General features: G+C 43.9%; 1 pseudogene; it reads left to right on the forward strand.

Moving 5' to 3' along the window:
- The first annotated feature begins 6,677 nt into the window (after positions 1–6,677).
- On the forward strand, positions 6,678–7,360 carry LOC144753041 (glutamine amidotransferase-like class 1 domain-containing protein 3, mitochondrial pseudogene; annotated as a pseudogene).
- Positions 7,361–19,789: the final 12,429 nt, after the last annotated feature.

Here is a 19,789-nt window from a genome sequence, read left to right on the forward strand (position 1 = left end):
ACTCTATCTTACACTTTAACAGTTTTCACCGGCCAGCCCTCAAACACAACTTACCATACTCCCAACTCTTGAGGATCAAACGCATAGGTTCTAACGATGCAGAATGTGACAAAGAAATCCTCCACACAGTGGACCGATTTACAACACGGGGATACCCACCAACAATACTCAATGAAGCGGTTGCTCGCAGTATGAGGAGTACACGGAAAGATCTACTACAGGTCAAACCAAAACCAGATAACACCCGCATGGTCGTGGTATCCAAATACACCACCATCAGCAACCAGTACAAGAGAATAATATCTAAACACTGGCCACTCTTGAGTACAGAACCGGATTTCCAAGGAGCTTTTGCACAACCACCCATATTTGCTTACACAAGAGGAAGGAACATTAAGGAGATTTTGACCAAACCCAGAGAAACACAGCAACCAGAGACATACAAAGGACTGTTGCCATGTCATAACTGCAGTAACTGCCATAACATCATACCAGGGAATTCTACCAACCACCCCATGAAAGGGTACCAGATTAAACTCAAAGTCAATGCCACATGTAACACTGCCAATGTTATCTACATGCTGAAATGCCCATGTGGCCTGAGCTACATAGGACACACACAGAGAAAAATACGAGCACGCATACTGGAACATAAGAGCAACATCAGAACCAACAATTTGAAATCCTCAGTAGCAGCACAGTTTAGTGAAAAACACCACACAGTGCCACAACTGAAATTCTTGATTTTGGAACAAATCAAACCTGGCAGAAACAACAAAAATACATTACTGAAACGTGAGAACTTTTGGATCCGTTATATGGCCACGATGCAACCGTACGGACTAAATGATCGGATGGAATTTCTTTGCTATCTGTAACAATGTCATTACTTCCACCATCTGTAACTATCGTTCACACATTAGCCACCCACAATACATGTTTTTTTGCTCCACTCACAGTTCATTCACCTAGGCGAACACTCCACACCAATCACACGGACACCCTTACTTTATTCACCACTTTATCTCGCCACTCCAATATGGCGCCCGTTTATACTGTTCATGGTTTAGTCCTTTCACAGTGTTTACGCATGCAAACGCCGGCTTAATCACCTCTCCCACCAGTGTTCCCCACGCCTGCACCGACACGGACGTATGCGGTAACTTTCACAGTCCTGAGTAAGTACCCTCAGTGCGGACCAGTAACTCCTATGCATGATTAATTCGTTTGCACTTACTGCACGTTTTGGTCTATCATTTTTTGAGCACCACGCCAGTATGTCACCAGCCCGTTTCCGAACCGCTGGTTCACTCGTTATTGTAAATAGCACTGTCGAACACCGAGCACTCCCAGCAATGTAACTCTAGACCACACTTTGGATACCCATGACTCTAAACCCCTCACCTCAGGCACCCTTCTATATACAAAATGCACATTAAGCGGCAACTCGGTTTTTAGTTCACGTGCACAAAGCAGCATAGGATTATTCACCATCACGTTACACATGAATGTAGTAGGTATACTTTATTTCCACTGATGGACATTCATTTTCTTTATCCGTAGAGTAATCCCCTGATGAAGGGCTGACAGAAAGCCCGAAATGCATTGGGATATTTTATGTATTTTCAGCTAACATGAGGATGTACCATGTGTTATAACCATGAAATGGAATGAGTTATACAAACTATTGAATGAAAAGAAATAAATATATAAATGAAGCAACATCAAAATTGGTGGAAAATCGATTGATGTTCAAACCCTAGCCAGGGTCCAGAGCAGAAACACTAAGACTTCGTCTTTAAAGCAGTGCACAGAGGAGTCTCCCCCCCTGATAGGGGAAGCCACGTATTAGTACCAATGATACATATGGCCCATAGACACTTAAGTGCAAGTTGTGACAAAGACTCTGAATTAGAGGAGGATTAGAAAAAGAATGCATACATTAAAGGGGTCATGCAGGGACACTTACACACCAAACCAACATCTTAAAGAAACAGACATTCTAGTAGAGGTGGGAGAGCCAACAAATTACCAGATTGAGCAGAGCCAAAGCTGAGCCAACAGTCTTAGAGCCGATGGATGAGCCGAGCTCTGAAAATGTGTGCTATTTATATTATACAACAAACATCACATTAAATATAAAGGGCCAGATGTAGGTGGCCCATTACCAGTCGGTAAACCCGAATTCGGTAAATTTCAGGTTTACTGACTGGTATTGAGCCATTTGCTATGTAGGGAAGATTCGCTAAATACCGAATCGGTATTTACCGATTCTGTATTTACCGAATCATCATTTACCGATTTGGCATTTACCGAATCTTTAAATGACATGTAGGAAGCACTTTGAAGAGTGCTTCTGTGCTTTAAGGATTCGTTATTTACCACCAACTATTAGTTGGCGGTAAATAATGAATACCTCTGTAAATGCAAATCTGAGCATTTACACCAGTGCCATGTGGCAGACATACATGCCCTTAGGGCATGTATGTGTGCCACATGTGCACACAAGCACTATACAGGGGTACAACAGGGTGTCAATGTGATACCCTGCCACCCTTGACTCTTTCCCTATTTTACCGAATCGGTATTTACCGATTCAGTAATTCACATTCATTCCTATGGGCCTCCAGGCCCAAAGGAATGAATGTGAATTACCGAATTGGTAAATACCGATTCGGTAAATACCGAATCTTAACGATTCGGTTATACTTACTGAATTTTTCCCTACACAGCATTTACCGATTCTAAAATACCGATAAAATTCGGTATTTTAGAATTGGTAAATGTACTTTACCTACATCTAGCCCAAAGTCTCTTAAAAGTAAAAAAAAAAGTGTATTTTAAAATGTGGAAGCTTTGACATTAATACATCATATTATAGGACTGCATTGAGAAGCATTTAGTAAAAGTGATTCATTTTTAATCATGGACCATTAGAAATTAGGAGACAAGACAGCTGTCATGTAAACCCTGAACTGCCCGAAATTATTATAGAGCAATATATTAGTTTATTAAATAAAACACAGTAGTTTTTCATACAAATGATATTCTGAACACGCATGTTTGAAAATGTTTTCATGCACATTTATGATGAAAAAGGAGCTTTGGTGAAATAATCTATTTTCCTAAAATCACACAATTTAAGCATCGGAGCCACGATTTATCTATGTTTCTGGTTTCACTTTGTACAAATCAGCCACTAATGGGTGAGCTATATGTCTTTCCTTACTTTTAGACTTTGTTATTATTACATCTTATGGATTTTTTCTACATAGTTTACATAGTACACACAAGACAAAAGATATTGGATTGGTTTAAATGAGCACCAGTTACATTACATAAAGTCAGTTCATTTTATAGGTATGGGGAGATTAAATAAGTTGCCCAAAATGTTGAGTTGAGGAGTCAAAAACCTGGTTTGCCAGTTCCAAAGTCAGCATCTCTGGCTGTAGCGCCACATCCTTCCTGCGTTTACCAAAATGAGAAGCAGAAACAAACGCTCTGCTACTTATGGGCTCAAGGTTTCAAGGGAACCTCGCTCTGAGCCAGATAAAGGGGCAGATTTACAAGAAAGTGACGCATCTGTAGAGATGCATCTCTTTCCCTGTGCCACCCTGAGAAACCCTTGCACCACTATGGATGCGCCTTATTTACAATACGGCACACCATGGCGCAAGGATTGACAGATGCGTCAGAAATTCTGACTCATCTGTTTGCCCAAAAGTGACACATTGCTGGAGTTGCTCATGAAAGTGACGCAACTCCATCAATGCGTCATAACAGAGAGGTGAATCTCATTTAAAAAGCCTTGCGTTATTCCTTATGTATGGCCTGAGCAGGCGTAGGAATTTTGACGCAGTGAGAGCATAGAGTGACGCATGAAATATTTTTTATTTCTTTGCGTCAGTTCTATGTGGATTTTTGCGTGGGAACACCCGCCCTACATATATAATGCCTGACGCAGGTATAAAGTGACGCAGGGCTGTACAACGTGACACATCTCACTAGATGGGTCAGGTTGTAAATGGGCCACATTTTTACACCGCCTCTGTGTCACAAAAAGTGACACAACAGCGGTGCAAAAATGATGCAAGGGGCTGCCCCCCAGTCTTCAGGCTTGAAGGCAGTGCTTAATTTAAAGTTGTGGTTTCCAGTACTCAGCACCAGCACTTAATCATCAACCACAGGGATATTCATGACCACCAGTAAGCAACAGTTTTATGTTTAACCCTTTGGATGCGCACAAAATTTTCCCGCACTGCGGGAAATTGCACGTGTGCGCAATTCGGCCTGCTTACCGGCCGTCCGACGCACGCCACCGGCTGCGTCAGACGGCCGGGAGCCTTCCGACGCATCTAAAGGGTTCATAGTAATAATGTTTATTTATTCACAGGGAGATAAAGTGATTTGCCCAAAATCCCAGGATAGCCGCCGAGAATCGAGCCTGGTTCCCCCCACTCCGAAGCCGGCAGCTCTGGCCATTGTCAGATCCCCTCCCCATTTACATGTTTAATAGTTGGTTCTGTTTCAGGTGGGAGCCCCGGCCCTTATGTTTTTTTTTCTTCACAAATTAACCACTGACTGGAGTGACGTAGAACTGGGCATAAAAACAAAAAAAAAATCACAGCCCTGGTTGGCAGCTTTTAAAGCCCAGCGTGTATGATTCTATCCCTTTTAGTGATGCCTATAAGCAGTTTCCTGTGCATCCTGGTTTTCACGGATACGAGTGTTTTTCTTCTGTGCTGTAAACATTCTGTTTTGCGCGCTGACAGCTCTGGAACCTTCTGGCTCGCGCCATGTTTAGAAGAGAGTGGTACCACGGATCGCGCGCAGATGGCTAGGGCTGGGTGTGGGTGAGGTGCGCAGGCAGCGCAGGCGGCCCTCTCATCTCCCCGGAGCTGCTATTTATACGGCGGCTAAACCAGCTCCACGTTTCCTATTCCGAGTTTCCCAAATTAGAGCTACGAACCAACAGATAACACATTAAAGTGAGCCGAAAGGTTAATGCGGGGAGGCAGAGCTCTCCAGTCTGCTATAATCTGCCGGCTTCCGTGCCGCGCGCTCTGCTCGGGCCTGCTAAAAAAAAGGACAAAAATGCATCTTTAAAACGTATGAACGGACTTCGGATCTCAGTAATCTTTCATCTCTGAGCTTCTTAAATGTGCCACAATCTCTCCTTTTATTTGGGGATGTTCTAGCGGGGCGCGTGTAATCTCGGGCTGAGGCGCGCGCTGCTGCGGCAGGGGTGGTCCCGGGGGAATGGCGGCGTCCTACTGTGCACGGATCCCGGCCTGCGGGAAGGGGCTTTGGGCCTTGGCTGAGCTGACTCTGAAGATGTGCAGTTCTTCCAGGCCGTCTCTCGCGCATCTTCATTCCCCTCACGTACGTGGACAAGACCTCGCGAGCCAGGCTCAGGCGCCGTGCTGGACTGGCTGCTACATTCCTGCATTATAAATCCCTGCTACACGCCAGGGGCGAAGACTCGTGTAAGTATAGGCATTTCTGGGCAGAAGACGTTTAGAAATTGGCATCTTTGGCTGATAGACCACAAAGAGGCAAAGGCTTGCAAAGCAGGTGATTTTTGCATCAAATAAAAGTATAGGCTATAGGGCCACATTTTTCATAGTGTTGCGTCGCCTTTGCGCCACGAAAGAGGGCGCAAGGGCTGCGCACAGCTAAAGTTCAATGGGCCTCATTTATGAAAAGTGACGCATCGCTGCGTGAAAAAAGCGATGCGTCACTTTTCACTGCGCCCTTCTTGCGAGACCAATGATGCGTCATATTTACAGTATGACGCATCATGGCGCAAGGAGTTACAGATACGTCAGTATTTCTGACATATCTGTATGGCGCAAAAGTGACGCATTGCTGGAGTGTGTCACAAAAGTGACGCAACTCCATTTTTTTGTGACACACTCCAGCAATGTGTCCTTTCACATGGGGCAAGCCCCATGTGAAAGGGCCTGCGTCAGTCTTTCGCCTGCTGTGAGGCAGGTGTAAGAAATTTACGTATTTGTGTCCTAGAAGTGGCACTGTGAAATCTTATAGATTTCACTGCGTCACTTCTATGACCCTGTCTTGCGTCAGAACGCCCCCTGCATACATTATACCTGGCGTAGGTATAATGCAGCGCAGGGGTTTACAAAGAGACGCATCTACCTAGATGCGTCACTTTGTAAATATGGTGCAACAAGGCACATTTTTTATGCTGCTGGTGCGTCACAAAAAGTGACGCACCAGTGGCGTAAAAGTGACGCACGGCCTCATAAATGAGGCCCAATATATCAATCTACGCAAGGCCACCCTGCGTGGCCCATGCGTGGCCATGCATGGCATGATAAATACCGGCTATCGCAAGGCAATGCAAATCGCTGCCTTTACTCTGCCCAAGAGAGGCCTTCCATGGGAGGAGTGTGGGTGTTCCCAGGCATCCACCAATGGATTTTGGGGTATTTCCAGATTTACTATTACTGGTAGACCTGGGAATGTGCCAAAATGCTATGACTCCCAAGGGGAGGCTTAACAAGGAGAAATATTTTTACTTCTCCTTTTTTCCATGTTCTACATGTTCTGCATTGTGGAACACACTTAGAAAGAGGAAAACGCCTCTAAGGATTGAATTTGTGTAGGAAGGTATTTTTTGTGCGCGTTTAGTTTAATTTTCTCGTGCAAGCAGTATGGCAGCGAAGAAGCGCATGGCTGTGGTGTTAGACGGCTGCGGCGTGTTCGATGGCAGTGAAATACATGAGACGTCTGCCTTGCTCAAGCACCTCAACTGCAAGAAGGCTTAGGTAAAAATACTCGCATCAAGCATGGACCAGATGCATGGAGCCGATCATTTGAAAGGAAGTCCTACAGAAGAGAAAAGAAACCTCCCTGTTGAAAGTGCCAGACTAGCACATGGTGATATTAAAGATTTAGCAGACATTAAAATTGATGACTTTGATGCTACAGTTTTCCCTGGTGGCTCTGGTGTGGCAAAGAACTTGTCCTCCTGGGCAGTGGAGGGCAATGCATGCACAGTTGATGACCAGGTGAATTCAACACTTGAAGCTTTCCACAAAGCGAAGAAGCCCGTTGGACTGTGCTGCATTTCTCCAGTATTGGCGGCTAAGATCTTCCCAGGCTGTGAAGTGACAATTGGCAAGAATGAGAATGTTGGTGGATGGTTTCCTGATGCTGCGATTGCTTTAGCTATATAAGAAATTGGAGCCACACACATCAGTGAAGATGTTCATGAATAACATGTGGATGAAGCAAACAGAATAGTAACTACATGTGCCTTTACGTGCAAGGCCCCTCTGCATGAAATTTTGATGGTATTGGCATACTAGTGGATGAACTCTTGAAGAGTGCCTAAACTGGGTTTGTGTAAAAGGCAAATAAAATATTTTGTGCAGGACAAAAACAAACCTGTCTGCAATGCAGGCACCCTTGCACCGTTACGCTAGGGAGCCTGCATTGGCACTAGGCAGCCAAAAGTGCCCTAACACAAGAAAGGACTGGAATGCACTGTATAATGTTAAATACAGCACACCCTTTCCCTTTCACACAGTGCAGTGCAGCTAGGAGACTTGCTGCGTTGCGCTGCATGAAGGATTGATAAATATGCCCCTCTATTTTAATGCAGGAATCTAATTTCTACTGATGAAGTCATGTATTTTCTTAATGCAGCCCCATTCAGTCATAGGAAAATATATAGGCATGTATTTACTGAATGCCATAGCCTTTTGAGCAGAAATATTGTACAAAAGAATTATTTGAGCACAAAAACATTGTGGATTAGTGAGTAGCACAATCGAAATGAGGTTGAATATGGATCGTAGATGCCAATTTATGGGAAAATGATCTGTAAAGACAAAGTCGCTGATTACGACCTTGGTGGTGCAGGAGAGAGGCATCACTCCACCGCCCCTGCACTGCCAAAATCACCGGCCGGCCGCATGCCAAATTTGGAGTTTTCTCCTCGTCTGGCGGGCGATCCTATGGCGTTCCCACGGCAGTGCCGTTGTCCTTGCCATATAATGGTGAAAAATTGAAGAAACACATTGTTTTACACTAATATAAAAAAATATACAAAAATATAGTTTTTTAAAAGATATATATATATATATAGTTAAAAATTGTAAATATTACATATATTAACATGTAACACTAATATAATGTAAATTAAATATATTTAAATTATATCCAAAATATATATAGAAATATATACTTGTTTAAACAAACACACACACATATACGTATGTGTGTATTTTTATGTACACATAAATAATGTTAAACTTTTATAAAAATTATCATTTTATTTAAACTATTGTTTTCTATTTTCTTGTATTTAATAATATAATAACTATACATATATATATATATATATATATATATATATATATATATATATATATATATATATATATATATATATATATAAACACACACATACAATAAATTGAAATACATAACAAGTAAACTGGATTTGTTAAAACAAAAATCCCAATTTAACTACACATACAAAAGTAAATCATATACAAAATTACATTTTACTAACAATGTATTATATATTGCAAAAACTCTATGTAAAAATGTTTTTAAATACATAATACTAATAATATACTTTTAAACAACATTAACACAACTATTACATTTTAGGAATAATACATATACTATTCCCACTCCAGTCTGTGCAAAAGCAGGGAAAATGTTGGATTGAGGAGGAGTAAAATTTCCTATTCCCACTCCAATCGGTGCAACAGCAGGGAAAGTGTTTGGCTCAGGAGGAATAACTTACTATTCCTGATGAAGCAAAGCTTCGCATATTTTGCGGCTTGCCGAAGTCAAGAACCTCGTTTATGTGTAATAAGGTAACATAAGTATGTTTTACTAACGTTTATTTTTGTTTAGGCAAAGTTTATGAAGCTTGCCTACGTGTATTTCTAATACACTTACCCCGTGTACTTTAACATGGCCGCCGCTTGTATTTTAGTTACTGCGCATGCGTCAGCCACACTCACATGTCCTGACGCGTCGGCAGAAGTGGAGGGAAATTTATGCGCATGCGTAATTTATAGCTGTGCTCATCATGTGGTACTGCTCGTGCCACTGCTCTTGTGCCCGTATCAATGTAGCTAACATTTAGAATGCATAAGTTTATTTCTTGATGATGAGTTAAAAGTACAAACCCTGTGATGTGTTTTCATGATGACATTATTATGTATTAATTTGTTTTCGCTTACTTTTCATGTACCGCGGGGAATGGGGGTCTGTCTGTACTGAGAGCCATCTTGGAGGTCCCTTCTGCGCAGATGCGACTTTCCGGGGACCTGACAACCTTGGCTGATGGAACTTAGCCAGCTGGCAGTAGTGGGCAAGATGCTCCTGAGAACTGACCTGCAAGCTCGGCTGAACGGAGTCACATGACCCTACTATGTTACATTGTTAAATTGTCATTGTGTTTCTGCACAGTTTCTCCTGGGAACCCCAAACTTGCTAGGCGGTACCCAAGTATGCTAATGAAGGCTTAAAATCTTGTATTGTGATTGGTGTGTTACCCAAATCCTACCTTAGGACCAATCGAAATTGAGGGATTCTGACACTTTGCAACATTGGGGGGTGGTACACTGTCCCCAAACTGTATATCTACCCTGGGTTCACCTAGGGAGCCGTCCGACTTGTCTGGTTTAGCTGACCTGTCACTGACCCATCGTACTCAATAGGTGACTGAAGATACAGAGCGCTGCGGAGCACTCTGTCCGAATTTGACCATAGACTAAGGTTCTACTGAACCTTAAAGTGCTGGCGAAGCACTTTGCTGGGAGTTCGCTGACCCAATCGGGGTCTTGATCGATAGCTGCAGAGCGGGTGGAGCGCAGGCGTTTGCTTCCGAACTGTGGGTTCCGGTCCTGTCCTGAGAGGTCCTGTCCTGAGAGGTCCTGTCCTGAGGGTTTGCTGTCCTGTCCTGATTCCTTATCCGAGGGTATCCTGTCCTACCCGGGGTGTCAATTCTGCACCTGCTGTCCTTTGAAGGGTATCCTTCCTTGAGGGTTTCCTGTCCTTAACTGACCCGTGGCCAGGGTTTGGTTTCCACACCTTTCTAGGTAAATATTGCTCTGAACCTCTTAAAATCTTGCACCTTCTGAATTTCTAACTTTTGCTTTAATAAAGTTCACCATTGCATATGTTATTTTTCCATGTCTTTCTGCAACTATTGAAAGTCATTTGCATTTTTTCCCATAAGTTTGTTCCTATGTCTTCACACTTGTTAGAAATTATATTTTGCATTGCAGTTTGTCATTTTCTGATATGGTCTAGAACCTCATTGCCTAGATTGTTCAAAGGCCCGTTCACCTTAAGTGAAGCGTGTTACTCTTTATAGGCCCTCCTGTAGTTATACCTACATAGTCTGCCCCTGCTCAAATAATTCTGATTAGCATAGTATCTTCTCGTTATACTTTATATCAGTATTTCAATGATTACTCTGTCATTATTTCTTTACAGTTATATCATTTACGTTATCTTGGTTATTGATTGCCTTATTTTACTGTAGCTTATGCACGAAGCAAATGAACTTTAGATAAACATTTTTAAAACTTCCAGTTGTCCGTGGTCATTTCAACAGTATTTTGAATGTTATTGGTTGGGTTTGTATTTTGCTGCCTTTCTTTTTACAGCTAGCTCCCTGATTCATTGTGGTCATTAGGTACTCGCATCGGTGGATGGTAAGTCGGGTGCACTGAGAAATAATAGTAGGGAACACACACACAAATTGGTAGAGCTCGTGAAGTCACCTGATCGATGTATATGGTGATTTGAAAGTATATGGGCCCTGAAGCCGGAAACGGCGAAAACTATTGGTCGGGTGGCCTCGCGCGCTCTATCAGTTTTACTGGTAGCCAGAGGATGGTTAGGGACTAGTTGAGAGTAAGGAAGGGATTAGTTGGACTAGTTGAGTCGGAAGCTGCTAGTGTATTGATGCTGCTAGAAGAGCGGCTGTTCTAAGAGACCTGATCATTCTCTTGTGAATACGCTGTTTTGGAATTCATGAATTGCTGTATTGTTATTATTCTTGTTCTTATATTGTTATATGTATTAATCCATACATTTGTCAACCGTTTAGTTTCTTGTTGTCCGAACTCCCCGGGGAATTGAAAGGGCAAGTGGTGAATAGAATCCATTGTCCTGAGGTCACAGGCTCGAGGAAAGTTAGGTGCAGGTTAAGATAACCGGGAAGCACTAACTAGGGTTTTCTGAATACATGTGTGAATAAATGTCAGTAACGAGGTTCATTGGCAAAATTCCCATAGTGGCGTAACCTAGTAAGGGTCACATTGGAAAAGTAGCAGGTTCCTCGGAGCTAGCGTGAAAGCAGAGGGGTCCGCTGGGAAACCTTAAACTCGGAATATATCCCGGAAAGAAGTGGATGAGTTTAGGGGAATAACAGGTTCACCGATGCTAAAGTGAAGGGTAGGCGGAAGAGATCTACCCGCAGCGAGTGAAAAGTAAATGGAAGTAGTTTACTTGCAGTAAGATAATTCTTTCTCTGTCTAGACACTTGAGCACTGTGGCGAATGTGTATTTGTTGTAAAATAACCAAGCACTGAGCACTTTAAAAGAAAGAAAGTTTCCGTTACCTTGTGAAGGGAGGGAGTCAGTCGCGAAGCGCCTCTGACGTCACTCTGTGCCGCGCTGGGATTGGTAGAAGCAGCGGGCGGGTAGCGGAGCTGGAATCGTAAAGGAGGGGTGAGCGCCAGAGCGTGGGAACTGTCTCACGAAGGGGCCGCGCACCCATTGGCGGAGATTATTCAGAGTCGCGCACCCATTGGTTGCACGGATTTTTGAAGCGCGTTCTGATTGGAGGTAGTTTGTAAACAAAGTTTAGCGCAAAGTCGTATGTGGCACTCGCAGACTACAGGCACTCGACCTGATCCAAGGCACCTAGGGTTTGAAAGGGATCAGTGGAAGACTAATAGATACGATATTATGTACGGAACCAAGAGAAAAATGTCTCTTGTAAGTAAGGTGAAAAATTATTTTAAAACGGACAAACCGATTAAATCTAGAGAAGGTGTTCTTGTCCCACCACCCAATACTCCTGCCTCATTCATGATGTTTGACCAAGGGTACAATACCTGTGTGTGGTTGGAGAATTGGGTGAAGTACACAAAAGATGACGGAGTATTGGCTTTTCCGTTAGATGGTACTTTCAATGGTAGGATCTTATTTAATTTAAGAACTCGGATGAATGAACTGCATCCCAGACCGAGACTAACGCAGTATGAGGCATTAGAGGAATGGGAAATTGAGGCTTTTGAAAGAGAAAGACCCCGAATGGACAAGGGTTTGACCAAGTGGTACCCCAGGCTGAAACAGGAGTCCAGGGATAAAAGGATGAAACAGTGGAGGCAGAGCATGATTGTTGAGGGTCTGTTTCCCATGATGCCGGCATGTCATAACCCTGCAGCGGGTGAGAAAAATACCGAAAAGTGTAAGCATTGGGGGGCCCCTGGGGAGTCAGATGATGAATTGATAGATGACATCTGTACCAGAAGTCCGCCACCTTATAATGAGGGAACCCGACCTTCCAGTGTAGGAGATGCTCCCCGACGCCACTTCCTCAAGGAAGAAGACAGATTCCTAGGACTGGGAGGGGGTGGTCAAGTATTGCCCTATTCTGAGAAACCCGAACCGGCGGAAACAAGGGATATATATCCCAAAGTGCCCGCAAGCCAGGAAGAAAAATATTCACGTACGAAAGTTTTCTTTCCCAGACCCCTGTATGAAAAAGAAGAGAAACCATCGAATTCAGGACTACCTTTTGTTCAACCTCCATATGAGGAAGAACGCAGGTCCTTTAACACTGGAACTTTATTCCCGAAACCAAATTATGGTGGGGGACCAAGTGAAACGCATCCTACTGCCCCGAGTTTTACTCCTCCCTTGACCCCACAGATATTACATGATACGACTTTAAGAAGGACACTAGTGGAAAAGGAGCAAGAGGCTCTAGCTAGACAAAGGACAGAAATAATTCAGAAAATCTCCCAGTTAAATACCAGTCCTGAGGCATTGACTATTCCAGTAACTATTGGACCAGTAGTCCCGTTATATGGAAATGGTCAGGGAAATCCGATTACTCCAGTTATGACCCCAGTCATGGCACCCCCGAGACAGGAACCGATAATCATAGATGATCAGTCCAGTGAGTGCAAGTCTGAAGTTGCGTTCTTGGACTTGCCAAACAAACCGACCGGAAAGGGAATGCAGCAGAGGCATAACCCTTTTAATGCGAAAGAGATTAAATTAGAATCAGCAACAGGCACTAGGAATGTCTCTCTGGTAACTCCAGATGAAATTGAGAGTTGGAGTCGTGAATTAGAGAAACAGACTTCGCAAACGAAACCTTTAGACCTCTACAAGCTGAGGGTAGAAATAGAAGAATTAATGGCAGGAAATGTGGGGTTGGATCGATTGAATACCTACTCTGAAGAAGAATTGTCGTTTATATGTAAAAGCTTTACAAGGAACACCAGAGTGCTCCACGAAAAACTGACCGAAACAGCAGTTAGTATGGGGGTAGATATCTCAAAATCCAAGCCCTTACAGAAACCGTACAGAGCAGACTTCTCAGACAAAGATATAGAGCACTTGAATGTGGCAGGAAAAAAGCTGCAGATTAAAGAATTATTGGGAGTACTGCAGAAATGGGGAGATGTGGAAAGATGGAGAAGCAGGTGGGCGAAAAAGAGGGAAGAGGCTCGCTCCCGACAAGTGACTCCTGAATTTGCTTTAAGGGAGGTGGAGAAACCTGAACAGTTATGCCCCATGCGCGAAGTACCTGGAGGGAAATATGTGCATGTCCCCTGGTCTAGACAGGATATTGTGTCCTTTACGAACGATTTTCCAAAATTACGAGAGAAACCAGTAGACTGGTACAGGCAGGTGGAGAGGTTCGTGAAGGTGCAGAAATGTCTGTGGAAAGACCTGGATGGGTTTTTCGACATTGTGGTTCCGGTAGATTTATGGACCCAGTGTAAAATAGCCATAGACTGGCCCAGTGAGGAGTACCCAAGAAATAAGGAAACAGGGGAGCCATCAAAAGATGTCATGCGAAAATATGAGCAGGTAATTCAGCATTTGAAAGAAAAGGTGCCCGCAAAGGAAACTGATTGGACAAAAATAGATAGAACAACACAGGAAAGGGACGAGACAGTGCACTCCTTCTATGAGAGGTTATTGCAGGTATTTAAAACATACAGTGGTATTGATAACATCGATTTGAAGGACATGACGCACTTTATTTACAGGTTTGTAAATGGGTTAAGACCTGAAATTTGTCAGTGGATAAAGGATAATAAAATCTGTTGGCATACCAAGAAAATGGATGAGGTCCTGCGGTACGCTAAGTACTGCGAGGACGAGATGGCAGAAAAGAAAAAGGCCCTTAAGGAAAAAGTGATGTGGGCTCAAGTGAAGCTCGCAGAACAGCAGGAAAAACAATTGAGTAACATGGTTAAAAATGCTGAGAACAAAAGTCCTGGGGGAGGGGATGGAGGAAAGCCCCGGACAAAATTTAGCAGGGAAGAAGCTATGAAGAAATTTCCCTGCCATCAGTGCGGCGAAATTGGACACTGGCGAAACGAGTGTCCCCAATTAATAGACGATAATGCAAAAACACCTGATTTAACTCCACAGACGCAGAAAGAAGGACCAAGAAAGACTCAACCTCAGGTAAAAACAGTTCAGGTGCCTCGAGCACCCAAGCAGGTATACAGGGGAAAACAGGGAGAGGGTGAGGAAATAGAAGTTTGGGAAAGCGGTGAGAACAGAAATACAGCAACTTCGCAGTATCTGCTAAACGATACCTTCCTTTGTAATGATCAGGACTGACGGGGCCTGAGAGGGGAGGACGAGGAGTGCGTGCTTGGCGCTTCCTTGCCGGTAGACCAGTCTGGACCATACATTGAAGGAAAGGTTGACAGAAATGATGTCACCTTTCTGTTGGACACTGGAGCTACCCGTTCTACTGTAAGAACAGTGGACGTTCCAAACCTACCCCTCTCGGGAGAAAATATCCAAGTAGTGGGTGTATCTAATCAATTGATTAGTACTCCTGTTACCGAACCAATGGAGATTTCAATTGGAAATTTTAAACAAATGCATAGGTTTGTCGTCTGTGACACCAGTCCAGTGAATCTACTGGGTCGTGATTTGCTGTGCAAAATGAACTGTACCATCTTTTGCACACCAAAAGGTGTTGAAATACAGACCCCGGATGAAGATGGCATTTATAAACTATTGTTACTTAGACCTGACTCAGAAATTAAAAGATTGACCCTGCAGGACTTGCCCCAAGAACTCCAGGAAGCGGTAAAGCCAGAGGTGTGGGATTTCACTGGAAAAGATGTGGGACTAATGAAAGATGTGGACCCCATACAGATAGCCATCAAGGACAATGCAGTATATCCTAACACTAAGCCCTATCAAATGAATGCTGAAGTGAAAGCAGGTGTCACTCTGGAAATACAAAAATTATTAGAAGGAGACATCATACAGGAAGTGATGAGCAGCCCATGCAACTCACCGATTATGGGCATCAAGAAGCCTGGTGGCAAGTATAGGGTAGTGCAAGACCTGAGAAAGGTAAACAAAATTGTAGTTCCTTGCTGCCCTATTGTCCCGAACCCAGCAGTGATATTGTACCAGATTCCTTGGGATGCTGAGTGGTTCACTGTGATTGATTTATGTCATGCATTCTTTTCGATACCCCTGCACCCCGACAGCAAATTTCTTTTCTCGTTTGCCTTCGAAGGTCACGTGTATTGCTGGAACCGGGTCCCTCAGGGGTATACAGAGAGCCCCTCTATCTTTAATCAGATCTTGAAAAAATGTCTAGAGACTTTGATCTTACCTGGGAACTCTGTCTTGGTGCAGTACATAGACGACCTTCTACTGGCGTCTAAAAGTCATAGGGACTGTGTAGTTGACACCATTGCCCTCCTAAATCATCTGTGTGAGAAAGGGCATAAAGTGGCCCCTGACAAACTACAGTTCTGTGCAAAATCAGTGAAATATTTAGGACACCAGATAGAAAAGGGTGTCAGAAAAGTCACATCAGAAAGAGTGAGAATAATTCAAAAGATGCAGTTGCCCCGTACTCAAAAAGACGTCAGAATGTTCCTGGGTGTACTAGGGTACTGCAGGCAATGGATTCTGGGATTTGCAGCCTTAGCCAGGCCTTTGATAAAAATGACCACGAGAGGAATGCCAGACATTGTAGAATGGGACGATGAAAGCCTAATGGCTTTCACTAGACTGAAAAACTGTCTGTGTACAGCCCCTGCGCTGGGAATGCCAGATTATTCCAAAGAGTTTGCCCTATTCTGTGACACTCGCGATAATTGCGCATTGTCAGTCCTGACTCAAGAACATGGCACGACCAGAAGGCCTGTGGCCTATTTCTCTGCCACCTTGGACCCAGTAGCTGCTGGGTTACCAGGCTGTCTGAAAGCAGTAGCTGCTACCTGTGCAAGTTTGGAACAGAGTGAGTCCATAGTCATGGGACATCCTGTGACTGTGTATGTTTCACATGGAGTGGTAATATTATTGACTAGAACTAAAACACAGTATCTCACCCCTAGTCGGCTGACTAAATACGAGAGGATTCTTGTGGGTGCAGCAAATGTAAGCATTGTTAGGTGCGGTATTCTGAACCCTGCCACTTTACTCCCCGACCCCTTGGAAATGGAAGGTGGGGATGATGATGAACATGATTGCATTGACCTGACAGAGTTCAGCACCAAACCACGCCCAGACATAAAAGAAACGCCATTGCCTGAGCATGATAAAGAGCTGTTTGTAGATGGTTCCTGTCTAAGACATGAACTAGGAGGCCTGAGTGCTGCTTATGCAGTAGTCTCTTTAACAAAAATTGAAGAAGCAGGTTACCTATATAACATCAAGTCTGCACAAGTAGCCGAATTGATTGCTATGATAAAAGCTTGCAAAATTGGGAAGAACCTACGCATAACAGTGTATACTGACAGTCAGTACTGTTATGGAGTTGTGCATGACTTTGGCCAATTGTGGCTACAGAGGGAATTCATGACTTCCTCAGGTACTCCCATTCGGAATGCAAAAGTTGTTCATGACCTTTTAGAGGCCATCCAGTTACCCAAGGAACTGGCAGTGGTAAAATGCGGTGCTCATAAGAAGAGCATGGACAAAGTATCACTGGGAAACGATTATGCTGATCGAGTGGCCCAATGGTGTGCCAGAGATCACTATATCGTAAATCCTAAACGAGGGGGAATCGGAGCCAGCTGCCAACTTCAGGTGTTTGAAGAAGTGCCTACTTGGGATGAAGTGAGAGAGTGGCAGGAGTCGGCTCCTTGGCAAGAAAGAGAGAAATGGAAAGAGGATGGGTGTAGACCGAGACGTGTGGATGGTGTCATTTTGGGCCCAACTGGTATGCCTGTGTTACCCCGACACTTGCTTGGCACAATGGCAAGATTAATACACGAAGGATCACACAATGGTAGGGATGCCATGATTCTGGTATTTCAACAGACTTGGTACAGTAAGAAGTTCAGGAAAGTAGCAGAGTCCCTCTGCCAGAGGTGCCTGTCATGTCAACAGATGAACCCAGGCAAGAGGACAATGGTTGAGCTGAGCAAAATTGGGAGATCAGGGGGTCCCTTTGTAAAGATACAGATTGATTTCATCACCATGCCCCGTTGTGAAGGGAAGCGATATGTCCTTGTCATTGTTTGCGTATTTTCAAAATGGGTAGAAGCTTACCCTACTCCCCAAAGTGACGCACTGACAGTAGCGAAGTGTTTACTAAAAGAACTGATACCTAGATTCGGGGTGCCATTCATTATTGAATCAGATAAGGGTGGACATTTCCAGAATGAAATACTGGCTGAACTCTGTAAGGCCTTTGGAATAAGGCAGAAACTTCACTGTGCATACCACCCAGAGGCTTCTGGAATAGTGGAGCAAGTAAACGGAACTATCAAAAACAGACTAGCAAAGCTGACTGATGCAACTGGCATGACCTGGGTGAAGGCCCTGCCCCTGGTCCTGATGGGACTGAGAAGTGTTCCTGACCGCAAGACAGGCCTAAGTCCCCATGAAATCATTATGGGAAGAGTGATGAGACAAGCATGGGTGCCAGGAAGCAAACTGTTGTGTATTACTGATGATTTGGTGCTTGAATACTGCAGAAGATTGGGTGACCAAGTGCGTTCTATCTCTCGCCAGATTGGAGACGACGGCATCCTCAATCCAACGACTCCTCTCCACAGCTTGGTTCCAGGAGACTGGGTCAAAATAAAGAAGCACACTCGATCAAGCTGTCTGGCACCAAGGTGGAAAAAGAAACGCCAAGTAATCCTGGTAACAACCACTGCAGTGAAGGTCGCAGGTATTCCCCAGTGGATCCACGCTGGCCACACCCAGAAGGTATTACCAGACAAAGGATTTGAAGAAGAAGGGCATCCAGCAGAGGACTCTGCAGGAGCCAGATCAGAAGCAGCGGACAACGAGCAGCCCAGCACCAGTCAGGCTGCAGGAACAGCAGACGTTGGCCCAGGAGTAGTTGACTACGAACTGCCGAGAATCCAGCCTGCTGAAGAGGTCCAGGAAGCTGAGCCAGGAGTAGCTGATGACGAGCTGCCAAGCATATGGCCAGAAGAATGGATACCGATGATTGATCTGACCGAAGATCCTATCAGAACAAGAGAACGACTTTGTGAAGGTAGAGAGTGGACTAGTCAGGAAAAGCAAGGCACAGGCGAAGAACCTCAGCCGCTTGAGATTCACATCAAAACTGAGGAAGGAGAAGGTCAGACAGGGACAGAACAGGTGTTCGATACACCTCCACTAACTCCTGATGCGGATAAGGGACAGCTTAGACATAGAGTGATAGTTCGAGCAGAAGAAAATCAAGAGATCGAAGTGCTTGAACAGGATCAGATAGGGTTAGAAGAACGGGTTCAGGAAACAGAAACAGAAACAGAGACAATCGAAAGCCTTGTTAATACACTATGTAGAGACTATGGAAATTGAAGATTGCTATGTCTGCATGAAGCTACCTACTTCTGTGGCTGAAGGCGTGACATACCATCACTTGCCATTAACATATGGAATCTCCTGTAGCATTTTAGCTAGTTTATTTTACAAAAGAGGACCGTTACAGTACTATTACTCTAATAATGACGTAATCTTTTCTGAACTTCCTATACGTGGGAACTTGAATCCTGTACATACCAAAAGTGACACCATAAGATATATGGGAGACTACTTCTTGACTATAGGTAACATTGACATAGCTGATGCACACAGAGATAACTTGACTTGTTCTTTGCGTGAACAGGAAAAGATGTTCCTGAACATGGCAGAGAAAAGAAGAATTAAAATACAAAAGAAGGCTAATGACGAAAGTCAGAAAAAGCCAAAATGGGCAGAGAACATGGAAGGCACCTCAAATGGTGGGGCGGGACCTGCTCTGTTGCTGGATTTTGAAAAGAGAGGCAAGCTATGTCTTCACCGCGAGAAGACTAGCTATTATAATAATGTTTTCATTGGTTCCAGTGAATGCGAACATAATTACAAGGTAATTGGAGGTTGGGGTTTCAAAAATGGGTCAGAGCCTGTGTTTCCTGGAATTTATTATATTTGTGGGGACAAGGCTTATTTCAAATTGCCGGATCACTGGTATGGAAGCTGCTATTTTGGCATTGTCTTCCCGAAAATATATCATGTGAATGGAAAAGCTGGAAGCAATGAAGATACT

This window comes from Lissotriton helveticus, chromosome 5_1 (genome assembly GCF_964261635.1).
Source record: "Lissotriton helveticus chromosome 5_1, aLisHel1.1, whole genome shotgun sequence".
NCBI classification, from domain to species: Eukaryota; Metazoa; Chordata; class Amphibia; order Caudata; family Salamandridae; genus Lissotriton; species Lissotriton helveticus.